The 16,120-nt window shown below is 39.4% G+C and overlaps 1 long non-coding RNA gene across 4 annotated transcripts in view; it reads right to left on the bottom strand.

Annotated features, from left to right (window-relative positions):
* LOC143666023 (uncharacterized) overlaps nt 1–13,578 on the bottom strand; it is a 688,093-nt gene extending 674,515 nt beyond the window's left edge. For 2 of the 4 annotated variants that reach the window (XR_013167317.1, XR_013167318.1), the window contains exons 1-2: nt 13,487–13,578; nt 10,670–10,859 (exon numbers count right to left, since the gene is read on the bottom strand). This is a non-coding gene — a long non-coding RNA (uncharacterized LOC143666023). Of the gene's footprint in view, nt 1–8,424; nt 8,662–9,654; nt 9,881–10,669; nt 10,860–13,486 lie in introns of those variants that run through there. The other 2 variants (XR_013167315.1, XR_013167316.1) reach the window with 2 other exon arrangements.
* Nucleotides 13,579–16,120: the final 2,542 nt, after the last annotated feature.

Raw genomic sequence — 16,120 nt, 5'->3', positions numbered from 1 at the left:
GCTACAGCCACTTTATAAGACAAGAAAATTGCAGTATAAAAATAAAATTGCTTAATACACAGTCAAGATAGATTACTGTTTGCAATAGGCTTAATAATAGCCGAGCTGTGAACTGTTATTAGTATGGCACCATTTCTTTCCTAATATTGACACCATATTATAAACCATGTTTTCACTCATGCTTGGTCAAATGCATTGTTTTCATAAATATTGTTTGGTGTATTAGATTTCATCATTGATGGCAAAAACCAAACTGTGATCAAGATCAATTTTGATAGATCTATCAGTAGGAAGAATTCCATGCTCTCGAAACATACTTTTCCAACTAAAACAGCAAATATATGGCTAAGGGATTAAAATATAAAATAAAATCTGGTGCTTATGCATACAAATTAGATGAACCTGTTCCTTTTCAAGAATTCACTTCTAAAGAGTATCATGTTTAATGTAATGTCACCGTTATATATACTTGATTTTTAAAAGGAGGACCAAGTTTAGATTTTTGAACCAACATTAGCTACATTAAGACATTTTAATCCAATGTTCTATACAAATTTCAATTCTAAATGCAAGTGTCTACCGTTAAAGAACATCCACAGAGCGTCTTGTCTGGTGAGTCTGCAGGTGTTACATATGCCTCTGCAGACAAAAGCGGGAATGGACAGAACAGTGTTCTTACATTGCAGACGGGGCACATCACAAATCAAGAAATAGGTTTTGAAGTGAACAGCAAGCTTCAAATATTTGATTTGAAAGTCATGATTCTGGAAACAATTATTCTTACAGAGTTAACTATCAGAAATATTAGAATGTTGGAAATACTGTTTTTGTTTTATAGTACATTATGGTTATATAATTTGGAATTATTCCTGGGAGTCTTCTTTCTTTTTTATTGTTCTCCAATTATCACGACAAACTAAATGCCTCTTTATTCCTAATCAAAAATCATTTTATGCTGTAGCGCTTTATCTATGTACTTTTAGGGATTTAGAAACAAAGAAAGTAGACATAGACTTGGCTTAGAAGGAATGTGTATTCGAAGAAATATTTTGTGTTTATATAATAAAAGCTCAGCCTCTATATTTCTGGTCTTTTTAAATCAGACTGAGATGTTAAACTTCAGTAAAGGCGTTTCTTTCCCCAAATGCCCAAATGCACTAAAGACTTGAATGAGAGGAACTTCTGCTTCATTTCTTTGTTCTTTCTTTCAGATTTATAAGTGACTTTAGAGGAGGCCTTGCCTGAAGCCAACTGCTGCTTGCATGCTGTGGGAAGCAGAGTGTGTCTCTATTCACACTACACCAACTGCATATACTCACCATGGAAAAACAGTACCAGACTCTTATGGTTTTATTTAAAAGATGCACAAAAGTTCAGACTTTTAGTTGACTGAATAAGTGCATCTGATTTGTCTCCTGTAGGGTCAAATAGTTCAGATTGTCTCTGAACATTAGAACACTATTCAGCACAAATACAGAAAAAAAGAAACAATTACGTGTGTGTATATATATATATATATATATATATATATATATATATATATATACACACATATGCCCTTCAGCATAAATATATGAAGGAACACAAAAATGGCACAGCATTTTCATGCTTATAAAATGTTTATGCTAAGAGAGTCTATCAACTTATAATAGCATTAAACATTTAGTTATTATTCTCCGTTTTTCTATCTGAATGCAAATATGATTACATTCTCAAAGATAAAAACCCTAGTAGTAATAGTTAATCTCATTTCCCCTTAATCACTGCTGTGCTTACTGTGCAACCGTTCCATTTTAAGCAAAGGGCACAAATAGATTTCTACTAAATATAATGAAAAACTCAATGCAAATAACAAAAAACGATCTTTGTGTTTGCAAATTGTTCACCGTCTGGTCACACATGGGGTTAATTGATTCAGTCCAAACCTGGACTCTACTATTTGCTAGTGAATATTTGCCAGCAAATTCTCCCTGCATCTTATTATTTTGTGATAGCATGCATTTCCAACAGCACATTTGTATTCAGCATGATGTATCCCATAAGCTTTGATATATACCCTTTTGTACCTACACCTCTTTATAACTAACTTGTTTAATAAAATCTTCTCAAAAGCAAGCAGTGCAGCCTGAATAAACAAGAGCTTATCATAAAAGTGTCTTCCAAATTCAATACAGTGACACACCCATGGACGCTATTACTCTACTCATATATGCACCTGCACTGTGAAAACAGAGGTGAGCCTCAAGTTCAAGTGGACCTAACTACAGAAGCTATATGAGACTATTATGAAATGTGCACTAAAAGCCCTCTAGAGCGGTGCGCTGGGTGAGTAGAGGGCACTGAATGTCCTGGCCTCAGCTCCACGTCGCCCACCATTGTGCCATAAGGGAGACATTTCTGAAGAAATGGGTTGGTAAGATTCGAGAGCCTTGTCTCTGGCCTCCCTCTGCAGAGAGCGGCGGGGGACGCTCAGTCCTTACTGGATTCCACGTGTCCCTTCCTCCTTCCTAGAGACAGAACATGTTGGAAAAGACTCCAGACAAGAAAAAGAAAAGACAGACTTCAGAGGAAGAAGTAGATGTGCAGAAGGACACTCTGCCAGAAGAAAATGTGTCAGAAATGAAGCCAAATAAAAGGTCCACTTTGGCCGGAAAGCATAGTAAAGGGCCAGGCCTGAGTCTGGAACCCGAGGGACATCTATTCGATGCCTTCAGTGCTTCACTCAAAGATGACTTCGCAGGGGGTTCTGGAGTTCATTCCTTTTGAGAAAAAGAAACCTGCCAATGCCACAAATGCAGGTGAATCTTTAAACACAAGACAGACCATATTCCACGTGGGCAAGTTCACCCCGGAGAGCAGCCCTGTAAGTGCGCTCAGTGCGGGAAAGCATTCGGGCACAGCTCAGATGTCAGCAAACATCAGGAATCCACACTGGAGAAAAGCCCTTGACACGTGATGGATGCGGGACAGCCTTCAACTGCGGATCCAATCTCTTAAGAGATCAGACAATTCACACCCGGGAGAAGCTTCATGAATGGCAGGAGGGTGGGGGACCCTTCGCCTGCAGTTCACACCTCATCCGTCGTGGCAAACACCAGCACGGAAGCAGCACTGCGGGTGGGAAAGCCGTGGGTCAAGAGTCAAGCATTAACCAGCACCGGTTTGTGCCCACGGGGTTCTCATCCCAAAGCTTTTGCCGGGGGCCTGGTCCTCATTCACCACCACCACCCCCCCCCCCCCACCCCCCAGCGATGCCAGGAGCATCAACCCTGCTAATATGGGGACACCCAAGTGTGGCAAAAGGCATTTCCTGTCTACAGAACTGTGGGCTCAAGACCCCGGGGCAGGGTGGGCCGCCTTTCGGTTACCTGGATGCTGCCGGACGTGCAGTACCAGGTGAGCGTCTAAACGCCTGTCACCCCGAGAACAGCCCTGCAGGAGAGGTGCCTGGTGCGGACGAGCGGCAGATTGGAGTCAAGCTGCCAAACACGTTCCCGCAGGCTCTGCTGGGTCAGACACGGCCGTGTCAGGGCTGTTTCCCCTCGTCCAGCAAAATAACTCATCCAGAGGGACAGTTAGGTGTGGGGCTGGGCCAGAGACTGGAGTCCCGTTTACCCTCCCTTAGTTCTGACTGCACTTCCCGGTAAACTGTGATCCCCCGAGGCATCCCAAGGCTTCCCAGCCGCTGGGGATCCCTGTTTTCTCTTTCTAGTGACCTCTGCGTCTGTCTGCATGAGTCCCCAAAGCTGTGGCTCCGAGCTGTGATCACTTGTTGCCTCTCACTTGAGCTGAGACAGGAAGACATGCTGCAAAGGAAGGACAGGAATGGGGAAGGGGAATTGCATCCTGAGGGCCTGCCTGCCTTTTCCCTACCACCACACCCCTCACCAGCCCCCACCCGCACAAATACACTTCGCGTGGCCTGCTGGAGAGCCCCAGGTGCCGGGAGCCTCGAGGACATCGTGACCCAGGAGAACAGGGAAAGGGGTAACAGTGGTGTCTGCGAGGTACCCAGGGGCGCAGAGGGGTGGGGCGAGGCCAAGGCAGGCTCCGAACAGCCTCCTGTTCAGGGAACAGAGCGTGCGCTCCTGGACGCGGATACCCCTGAAGTCCAGACCCGAGCTCAGGGCGCCAAGACCCGCTGAGCCAGGGTCCGAGGCCGAGGCTCCCCCTCCCCGCGCAGGGAGCCAGCACAGCCGGGTCAGGCCTGGACCCCAGGATGGCCGTCCCAGGTGCCAGACCCCCGCAGCCACCCCGCTTCTGGCCCGGGGGAGTGTCCCCTGCTCCCTCAGGTCCTAACTGCGGGTCTCTGGCTTCCTACCCGGGAGTCGCTCCTCTTTGTCTTTCTCCCTCTTTCCTGGTGCGACCTTTCCCGCTGCTTCTCCCGGGAAAACCCGTGTGGGCTCACCTGAGTAAATCCCAGAGGTTTGGGTTTGTGGCAGAGATTTGCCTGAGCTAGTATTCCTTGCTGTTATTTGGTATTATCCAGAAACTTAATTTTCCCAACTTGTTAAACTTTCATCTTATAACGTGTTCATTCCCTTCGGTCCTTAGAAAGTATTCTCTGCATTTGGGATAAATATTCTATAATGTTTTCAGAAAATTTTTTTCTGAAGTTTACCGTTTTTGCCTATTATTTTTTGTAATGGCTTCTTAATTCCTACGGATTGCTGTAGTGGTTTCTCATGTTACTTTCTATTTGCTTCCACCGTATTTATTATAAAATGTTTCCTTTCCTGTTGTTTATTCAGGTCTGTCTTCTCATATAATAAATATCTATTTCTACATGCACAAAAAGGCCTCTAGAACTAAAATCAGTACCTTTGTTTACAGCATGGATTTTCAAGATACTTTAGTAAGATGAACAGTTCTAGGGGCAACATATTGGAGAGACTTATTTGAATAAGCTACTGGTCTATAGATTAAGGCGTAAAAAACGTATATGGAAATAGGATAGAATGAAGGAACATGATGTGAGTTCTATTACTAGGAATGCTGCTTGCAAATGTAGCAGAAATCTGTGAGCAAGCCAGCTACAATTGAGTTTCCAGTGTAGTAATCATGAAACAAATAGCATTAAACTCTCTTCACTTTAGGTTTGTGGTGCAAGAGTTTAAACTCAGTGATACCTAACACATTCTTAAGGGGCATGGAAAAAAGTGAAATGTCATAATTCCATGTGCAAGTCCAGACGAGCTGCTCATGAAGCGTTTATAGAAATGGAGGGTATGGATTACGGGTATACAGAGAGAATAACAGTCATCCTTTTAAAGAATTTCTATGATGCACTCTACAGTTCCCTGAAATTTTGTATTTCCCAGAGTAATTTGCAATTATGGACTCTAAAATTCCCAATAGAGTTCTTCTAGACTCCTCCGTATTTTAAAAGGGAGAAGGAACGTGAATATGCAGACTTCAACATTTCCATTGTGATATGAGAAACAATTATTATTCTAAAACATGGTCAGTCTTTTTTTTTTCTGCTTTTGCTTTTTTTTTGTTTTGCTGGTTAAGCAAAAACATGGGCCCAAAATGTAGATTATAGCCTTTACTCAGCCGGGAGAACTAAAACAATAGACATAGAAACAAGGGGGCTTTCCTTGGATTTGCAAGAATGGAATAAATTTGAAATAGCCTCAGGGAGAAATGAGAAAATAAACGGATGAAAAAAGTACATTGATTCAGTTGGGAATGAAGAGCACAGTTTTATTTGGTGGTTCTAATCTGCATGGCTCTGTTGTTCTCTACACCAGTAATCAACAATCATCATATATACTATAATACCCAAAATGATGTACGTTAAGTAACCCTTCAAAATTTTTAAGAAATTCAAAAAAACAAACTGGACTGAGCATGGATGGCAATTAAACTGCCAAAAGTTTTTCTCACATGCAAAACAAAATGCCAGATATTTACCGCTTATTCTTGCATTTGTTTTATTAAAACTTGCTTTCAGTAAAAATGCTGTGCTGCGAAAGATTTTCAATTTCCCAGCTGTGAAAACAAATACAGTATACAATGGGTTGGCTTAAACAATGGTAATTTATTGTCTTATGGTTTTGAGGTTAGGAGAAGTTCAACCTACAGTGATGATTTCTCCTTAAACGAGTGGTTTTAAGGAATATTGGCTGCCAATATTCCTTGGTCCTTGGCCTTTTGTCACATGGAGTTCACATGACAAGGTCATCTCTTTTCTCCTCTGGTTTTCCTGACTTCCAGCTTCTGGCTGCTGTTCATGCTCTCTCCTTCCATATCCAATTTCTTTTGTTGATGAGAATTTCAACCATATTGGACTAAGGCTCATCGTTATTCAGTGTGGGCACACCTTAACAAATGGCAACATCAAAGATCTTATAAATGGTTTCACAACATTTATAAGGTTGAGGTTGAGGCCTGAACATGAATTTTATGGGGCACCTAATTCAATCTCTGTGCCAGTTTGAAAATATTATGTACACTAGAAAAGCCATGTTTTAATCCTGATTCAATCTCGTGGAGGCAGCCGTTTCTTTTAATCCTGATTCAATAATATAGGGTGGAATATTTTGATTAGATTATCTCCATGGAGATGTGAAACACCCAATTGTGGGTATTATTTATTTTTAATATTTTTATTGATAAATCCTCACAGACGTGCGTTCCATATGTGGTGTAAAACCAATAACTCACAATATCAACACATAGTTGTGTGTTCATCACTATGATAATTTTTTAGAACATTTGTATCATTTCAGAAAAAGAAGTAAAAAGGAAAAAAAAAAACTCATCCATACCATATCCCTTACCCCTTCCTCTCATTGAACACTAGTATTTCATCTACCTAATTTATTTTACCATTTGGCCCTCCTATTATTTATTTGTTTTTTATCTTTTACTCATCTGTCCATCTGGATAAAACGTGCATCAGCACAAGGTTTTCAGAATCACACAGTCACATTGTAAAACTTTCATCTTTATATAGTCATCTGCAAGAACCAAGGCTACTGGAACACAGCTCAGCAGGTACTTCCCTCCAGCCACTCCAATATGCCAAAATTGAAAAGGGATATCTATATAGTGCATAAGAGTAACCTTCAGGATAACCTCAAGACTCTGAAATCTCTCAGCTCCTGAAACTTTATTTTGTCTCACTTCCCTCCTTCCCTTTTTGGTCAAGAAGGCTTTCTCAATTCCTTGATGCTGGGTCCCAGCTCATCCTGGGAGTCAGATTCCACATTGCCAGGGGGATTTATACCCCTAGGAGACAGGTCCCATGTAGTGGAGACGGCAGTGAGTTCACTGGCTGAGTTGACTTAGAGAGAGAGGTCACATCTAAGCAACAAAAGAGGTTCTCTGGAGGTGACTCTTAAGCATAACTTTAAATAGCCTTAGCCTTTACAGGAATGAGTTTCAAGATCAGGGGGTTGGTCTGTTGATTTGGTTGTCCGTACCGCTTGTGAGAATATCAGGAATTCTCCAAACAGGGAAGTTGAATATTTCCTCCTTTCTCCCCAGTCCCTCAAGGAGATTTTGCAAATACTCTTTTATTCACTGCCCAAATTACTCTGAGACATATCCAAGCATCACACTAATCTGGACAAACTAGCACAATCTCACACCCTATTCAAGATTCCATGTACTTAATGGTGTTCAACTAAACTGACCATATAAGTTAAAATAGGCAATGTGATACCCAAAATATAAATTGTGCACCAACTAAATATCTCTCCCTTTGGTCTCACACAGTAGTTGAAGTTTTTAAATATGGATGATATTATCCTTTCCCCTGTATTCTGATCTACCCCAGTCAGATGCAGATCAGCTTCATTCACATCTCACTCAATTGTGGGTGTTATCTTTTGATTAGATGGAGATGTGACTCCACCCATTCCAAGTGGGGTTGGATTAGTTTACTCAAATCCTTTAAAAGGACACACTTTGGAGAGAGTCAGAAATGACAGAAGCTGCAGAGCCAACAGAGCAGATGTAGAAGCTTGGAGAACAGTTATCTCATAGAACAGAGACACGGATGTTTGGAGATGATTGGAGCCCAGCAGGAGCCATCATGAGTTGTTAAGCAAGCCAGAACCTGGATCGAACCAAGGGAAGTCAAGAGATGAAAGCCAGCCCCAGAGAAGCAAAGTGAGAAACCCCCACAGGAACAGAGGCTGAAAGCAACAGAGCCCAGAAGCAAGGGACCAGCAGATGCCAGCCATGTGACTTCAGGAACACCTGACCAATCAGCCTTTCTTGGGTGAAGGTAACCTCTTGTTGGTGCCTTAATTTGGGAACTTTCACTTCCTTAGAACTATTAACTTGTAACTTACTAAATTCCTGTTTTTAAAAGCCGTTCCAGTTCTGGTATATCGCATTCTGGCAGCTTGCAAAATAGAACAATCCCCAACAACAATAGTGGAATAATGTAAATATAAAGAATCACTTAGAACTGTATATAAAGCTCACATTTATGAAGCTGACATCCAGTGTGAGTCCAAAATCAGGGAGAAACAGAATGCACCAGCTAGTTATTAGTCGATGTCTGGGAAGGTAATGCTTTTTAAAGCATGTTAGCAAAGTAAAATCATTATAATATGTTGGTAAAGATACAGAAACTGTAGCCTGATTGTGTGGTTAGGATTCCCAGTCACCTTATTTAGTCAAGTTGCTTAGATATCTTCCAGGCTGTAAAAAGAAATGAGGAAAACTGTAATACCCTCTTAGTGTGTCTTTAGAATGTTTAAATGGGCAGACTACATAGAGCATTTAGTACATATATTATGCCTGGGACATAATTAAACTATTTATACTTGTTAAATAAAGCAGTTTGTTAAATATTTCATCTCTTACAAGATCCCAGAATATATAGAGAAAAATAGTACCATCTATTCCTATACTGGAACAATGTTTCAATTTGCTAAATTTGCTGGAATCTAATATCGTAGAAATGATTGGCTTTTTACAATGGGTATTTATTGACTTAAAATTTACAGTCCTAGGACCATGAAAATGTCCACATTAAGGCATCAAGAGGAAGATACCTTCTCTGAGAAAAGGCTGCTGGCATCCGTGGTGACATGTATCTGCTGGTCCTTTACTCCTAGGTCTCACTGTTTTCAGTTTCTGATTCTAGTGACTTTCTCTCTGAACCTCTCTGGGCCCACTGTTAGCATATCCACATTGCCTCCCTCTGTGCTTTCCCAGCTTTTCTGTCTTTAATCCTCTCATAAAGGACTCCAATAAAAGATTAAGACCTAGGGTGGGTCACTTCTCAATTTAAATAACCTAATCAAAAGGTCCCACCCACAGTAGGTCTGCACCCACAAGATTGCATTAAAAACATGGCCTTTTCTGGGGTACATAATCTCCAAACTACCACATTGCCATTATTACTATTGCAAATATATGCTATCTTGTTGGCAATAAATCCCTACATATATGCATAGACATATTACATTTACATCTCACAATGTAGTGACAAGATTAGAACTAGCCTATCTGTGTGCATTTGCCTTGTTTCTTATAACTCGTGGAAGAGTAGTCTCCAATTTTTGCTAATGCTAGGATCTTGAGCAAGTGTCTACTTTCTGTGAGACCCAGTTTGAATGCCTGTAAAATGAGGATAAGAACTGTCCCTGTATCATTGGGTTGTGGTAAAGAGTAATTCACTGATAAAGCTAAAGCACTTATAAATATTTAATGACTATAATCTATTCAATCATTAGCAACACATTAATTTTAAAGACATAAATGTGTCCCAAATGAAAGTCATTTTCTGCTGTTTCTTTTTCCTGTTGTTAGCGCCAACATCAGCATAAAAATGATTGCTAGTGGGCAGGCAATGGTGGCTCAGAGGCAGAGTTCTTGCCTGCCATGCCAGAGACCTGGGTTCAATTTCTGGTGCCTGCCAAAAAAAAAAAAAAGTTGCTACTATCTTACCTGCAACACCACAGTATACTTAGAAAAGTTGCTTATAAAATGAATATATGGCATTTGTTTAGTAATAGATAATAAAACATTTACATAGATTTAAGGATAAAGAATTTAAGTTAACATTTTCTGGGGTGCAGATTCTTTTACTGTGCCCTGAATCCAGGCTCATGTATGAAATTTCTTAAAGGCATTGTGACAGTCACTCTTGCTTGCTCATTCTACTTCATGGCTAGAATCCTGTAATTGACCTCATCTTTACTAGGCAGTCCTGAGTGGAAATTTGCAATGATGGTGCCTGATAATTTCTGCTAGAAGTGAACAGAATTTAAAAAGAGGTGCTACCTCTTTCCACTCTGCCTAAGGTATGATCGTGGAAGAACACAAAGCTTTTGGCAGCAAAAGGTCTTCGAGCACTAGACCTCGAAGGAAAAGCCAAGGGAATCTCAGAGAAACTGCACAGAGAATGCTCATCATCAAGCTGCTGAATTACCCAGTCCCAAGCCATCTATCTCAGATAGCTCGTTCATGGCTAAAAAATAATAATAATAATTCTTATCGGGCAGGTTACTTTTACTCAAGTATTCTAACAGTTTTTGTTGAAAGTATATTCACTGTCCATTTCTTAGGGTTTAGTTTCAGTTTTGAATTTTGAAGTCAATCCCCCCAACTGCCCCCTCCCCCACAAAAAAGACAGAAAAAAATACTCATTTTTTTCAGCAATTTGAAAAACATTGTATATATAACACCAAAAGATAATTACCTGTGTTTATTTCACTGGGACTGATGGTGATGATGGTGACGATGAGAAGGCGGGGTAGAGGAGGAGCAGTCAGATGCTCTGTGACGTGGATACATGCCTAGCGAGATGGTATTTAATTGAACTTTAGTGACTCTTGTAACTCATCCACTTTTCTGCAAATCAACATTGTGTATCAGTGAGTATTAGTCACCTACAGTGAAATAAAGGAGATAATTAAGTTATTGGTCTTTGAATGATTTTAAGGTGTAATTTTATCTAAAGGACATAAAAAATGAAAGTTATTCTTAAAGGAAGGCTGTTCATAAATTTATTTTGAAATTTAGTTGTAAACTTAGAGTAAACACTCATTACTTTAAGTAGTGGAAAGGAAAAGCTCTTTTTCTTGTCAGTCTCAAAATTAGGTTGGGAAATTGGTGCCAAGTATAATTCCTCCTGGACCTGTAATAAATAAATATGAACGATGCAATTATCACATGGTTTGTATGCAAATGAACTCTGCTAAAATGTTTACAAAATGATGAAACAAGTTCATAATTCTTATTTCCTCCCACCCCTGGTACTATTGAGAAATAGCTGTTAAAATTTGAACATATTATATAATATCCCTGTGGCTTAGTTTACTCATCTGTGAAATGGAGTGAGGTTTTTGAATTTCATTTCAGATCTACCTAACCTTATTCTGTGATTTGTTGTACTATTGAAAACTTAAAATTACTTGGAAATAAATACCTCAGTGTCTAGGTTCTTTCCATATGTCCAGTAACTACCACTGTCTTCTCTCTCTCTCTCCCTCTCTCTGTTTCACACACACACACACACACACACACACAGAGTCATGCTAAAGGAGACAAAAATATATGGATATCATCAAGTATGAAAGCAACTTTTCATGGAATACATACTCAGAAACTGAACTTGACTTGCCTGAGACACCTAGCCAAGAGAGGTAGGATGCCCCTGTTCTGGTTGAAAAATAAGATTTTATCAAACTTGAACTAAACTGTTAACTCTTTACTAAGCCTCCTTGCTCAGTGAGTTTGTTCTTAAAATAGCAAAGCAGGCATCTTTGTTAGAAGTTCTTACCTTAGTATACGTGAAAGTATTGAGACTAGAATTGTTTCAATATTCCTCCTTTTATCCATGGAAAAATAGAATAAATTAAGAATGGGACTAATTCCATAAAATCTTCATCTAAGTGTTTACTTAGCAAAACAACTTTTCAGTATGAAAAATTTTGAGTAAGATAGAACAACTTAATATACAGGACAAATACACCATTGATGTGTGTCTATATGTGTGTTAAATAGACTACCAGTCCTAGATCGTACCCCAACAAGAGATATGTGTGTTAAATAGACTACCAGTCCTAGATCGTACCCCAACAAGAGATATGTGTGTTAAATAGACTACCAGTCCTAGATCATACCCCAACAAGAGATATGATCCTGCGGTAGTGACCTGTGGTAGTTAGATTCAGTTGTCAACTTGTCCAGGAGAACATGCCTAGTTCTGTTGAGGTAGACATGAGCCAATGGTACATGAACCTCATCTGTTGCTGATTACATCTGTACTTGGCTAGGAGGCGTGCCTGCTGCAGTGAATGATGTTTGATTTAATTGGCTGGTGCTTAAATGAGAGAGTGCAACACAGCACAGCCCAAGCAGCTCAGCATACCTCATCTCAGCCCAGGCCTTTGGAGATGCAGAAAGGACTCACTCTGGGGGAAGTTGTTGGAACCCAGAGGCCTGGAGAGAAGGCCAGCAGAGATCACCCTGTGCTTTCCCATGTAAGAAAGAACCTCAATTGAAAGTTAGCTGCCTTTCCTCTGAGGAACTAATGAAATAAATCCCCTTTTATTAAAAGCCAATCCATCTCTGGTGTGTTGCATTCCGGCAGCGAGCAAACTAGAACATAGCCGAATTTTTAAACAGCACCTGTGTAGACATTATTAGTCATGGTGTGAAGTCATTTGTGAATAAGATCTTTGGAGGTCCTATTTAGATGGTGACCAAGTGAATCTGGTGTTCCTTAATCCTTAATCCTAAGTGAATACCAGTAGGAGCCAGAGAGAGCGCTATGGAACCAAGGTTTGAAATGTTAAGGACTGGAAGAAAGGAAGCCCTAGCAGTAACTTGATGCTGGTTTTCTAGCCTCCAAACTGAAAGCCAATAAATTCCCATTGTGTAAGCCAACCACATATCCATGTATCCTAAACAATATGGTATTTATTATAACAGCCCTGGGAAATTAAAACACCAAGTGTCCATGTCTCCCAAACAATGCAGCTTAGTTTATCTGGTATGTGATTATATACGAATAGCTGGTATCTGATTATATACGAATAGAAATCTAATACATTATGTAATCATCAGTATCTAAATTCTTTCATTTGGTATTTTGATTGCCAGTGCCTTCCTGTTTTTGCTTCTAGCTGTAGTTTGTGCTTTTTGTTTGCTGCATATTATTATGTTATACTATGTCCAAAACTTTTAGTTCTTTCTACTCTTGATAGACATGTGTCTAATTTCTAGTTGGGCATGATTATGATAATGCTGACATGTATATTTCTGAACAGCTGTGCATGCATTTCTCTAGGGCATATGTTTAGGAGTGGGATTGCTTGCACATTGGTTATGCATATCTCTAACCTTACTAGATTAACAATAACATCTAACTATTTTCCAGAGTGGCTTTACCAATTTAGATTCCCATTAGCAGTATTTGATAATACTTATCCCTTAACATTCTCACCAAAAATAGCAGTACTTGATATTTTAATTTTGGTTCCCTGGTGTATAATTGCCTCCTTTTTCTTACCATTTTCCACCATGTAGAAATCTTACTCTGTGTCCTTTGGCATTCACCATCCATCTTCCATATTCTCAGTATCCTCTCAGAACATTCCTTTCTCCTGAAACATAAGACACCTTCCAAGTTCTAGAATGCTTGCTTTTTCTTTGCCTACAAATCTTTTTTCTGCCTCTAGGCCTGGAGATAGTCATTTTCTTTCCTTCTGATTACCTTTTTCTGATAACTTTTCTTCTGCCCACCTTAAAAATAAAAACCACCTTTGGTTCTCATAACATCATATTACATAAATCTCTGCTATACATAAATAAGTTATCAACCACACCAATTGTCATTCCCTGGAATTTCTATATTTTGACTTTTCTCAATGTACCACCTCTAACTACATTCCATTATTTGTCTGTTTCAGTATACATGTAGATACTCTCTTCAACAACTAGAACTCAATTCTGTGAATTCCCCTACTCACCAACAGAGTCACCTCTGAGATATTGTCATTACCAATAAATACAACCCCTTTATATAATGCCAATTTCAAGAATAACACTTTCTGATCAATGCCTCTTAGTCTGCAATATATGAAATGGCATTAGATATAATACCAATGATCACATTGTAAAATTAGACTCAAAGTAGTAAAGCATCAAGCTTTACAAATATATCTTGTGGCACTGAAGTTGGGGGATGGGGCTAAGACTTAATTCTGGTTTTTTGGTTCTTTTTTTCCACATTGGATCTGCTCTGAGCCCATATTACCATTTGTGGTTCTAAGTTATACGTGTGGTTCATATTAATACTGAGGAGTAATTTTGCTAAAAAAAAGAAGCATTTTATACTCAGAAAATTAAATGACTTCTATAAGATATTCCATGGACCACTTACATAAATTCATAGATTATAAGTTTACCAGAAGCAATTCTGGAACAGGTACATATTTTTAAACCATTGCAAAGATAAGGAATATTCTGCTAGTAAATACAATTTATTTATCTGTCAGTAGATTGCTATTAGTATATTTATAAGGAGATTTAACTGAAGGATTTGTCTTCTTTATTTTCTCTGGTAAAGGAACTGAATGGAGTGCAGATCGGTTGTTTAACTACTTTTTTCCTGGCATTATATTGCATTTTTTTTAACTAATGTTCACAAATTTATATATCCAGCTAGATCTCTCTCCAGAATTACATAATCCTTTATTCAAGAGCCTACTGAATATCTCTATTAAGATTTTGAATAGCTGTATTTTGTTCAGCATGTCAAAAACTGAATTCCTAATAAGCTTAATCTTCTAAAATCTTCCCCTTCTTCATTGATGACCAATCTCTTTTAGTCAAAATCTCACCATTCAGCAGCCTGTGGTCTTAATTCACCTCATGAGCCTAATTCAACATGCTGTCTGTTTTTGTAAATAGAGCTATATCGAAATGCAGCCACACTCATTTGCTTATGTGTTGTCTTGGCTACTTTCGTGATTCAGCAGCAGAGATGAATTATTGCAACTGGGACCACATGCCTGCTCTAATAGTCAGGGTTCATTAGAGAAACAGAACCAACAGAAGAGATCTGTAAATATGAGACTTATAAAGGTGTCTCATGCAACCATGGGAATGGAACAGTCTGAAATCCATAGGGCAGGATGTGAAGCTGGCGACTCTGAGGAATGGTCTGGATGAAATTCACAAGAGAGGCTCGCTGGCTGAAGAAGCTGTGAAAGAATCTCTCTTCTTCTTCAAAACCTTCACCTGATTGGACTACCTCATTGGTAGGAGACATGCCTTAGTTGATCACAGATGTAATTAGCCACAGATGCAATCAACTGATTGATGATTTAATACATCAGCCTTCCAGTTTATCCACCAGCCATGAAATATCCTTGTTGCACTGGTCAGGCCAGTGCTTGCCTGACCAGACAACTGGGTATCATCACTTGGCCAAGTTGACACCAGAATCTAACCATCACACCTGCATTGCCTTAAACAGAAAGGGCTTGTCAATCTGTGAGGCAGAAGCATCTATATTTGTCTTTTCTTCGAATTTTACTGTTAGTGTTTGCTATTAAAGTGTTGGTGTCTTCAGAACTTCAGGCAATCTCCAGGCAGAGGTTCACAATGTAACTCTGCCCTTGCTTGTGGAAACTTTCTTCAGCTACACCCTGTAAACAGATTGCTGTTTGTATTATTCAGAATTTTTAATTTCTTTTTTAATTTCCCACCTCGGAATTCTTCAGTTTTATCAGTCTGACTGATAAAGTAGCCAACACAGAAAAAACAAGAAGCTAAGAGATGGTATTTTCATCATATTTTAATACAAATATTTTTCAATTTCTGTTATGATTTTTCTTTACTTCATGTGATTGGTATTTCTATGATGTTTGTGGTTGTGATTTTTTATTACGCTATCTCCACAACAATGTGACACACCCAATTGTGGGTGTAACATTTTGATTAGATGGAGATGTGACTACATATTCAAGGTGGGTCTAAGTTAGTTTACTGGAGTCCTTTAAATGGGGAAACATTTTGGAGGAACCTCTGACACAGATGCTTGAGGAACAGTTGCTTCAGAGCTGACAGAGACATGGATATTTGGAGATGCTTGGAATGCCAGTAGAGAGAGCAGATGTCCAGACATGGGTAGTGCCCA

Source organism: Tamandua tetradactyla, chromosome 22, assembly GCF_023851605.1.
Source record: "Tamandua tetradactyla isolate mTamTet1 chromosome 22, mTamTet1.pri, whole genome shotgun sequence".
NCBI lineage: Eukaryota > Metazoa > Chordata > Mammalia > Pilosa > Myrmecophagidae > Tamandua > Tamandua tetradactyla.
This window is presented reverse-complemented; position numbering and strand designations above follow the sequence as displayed.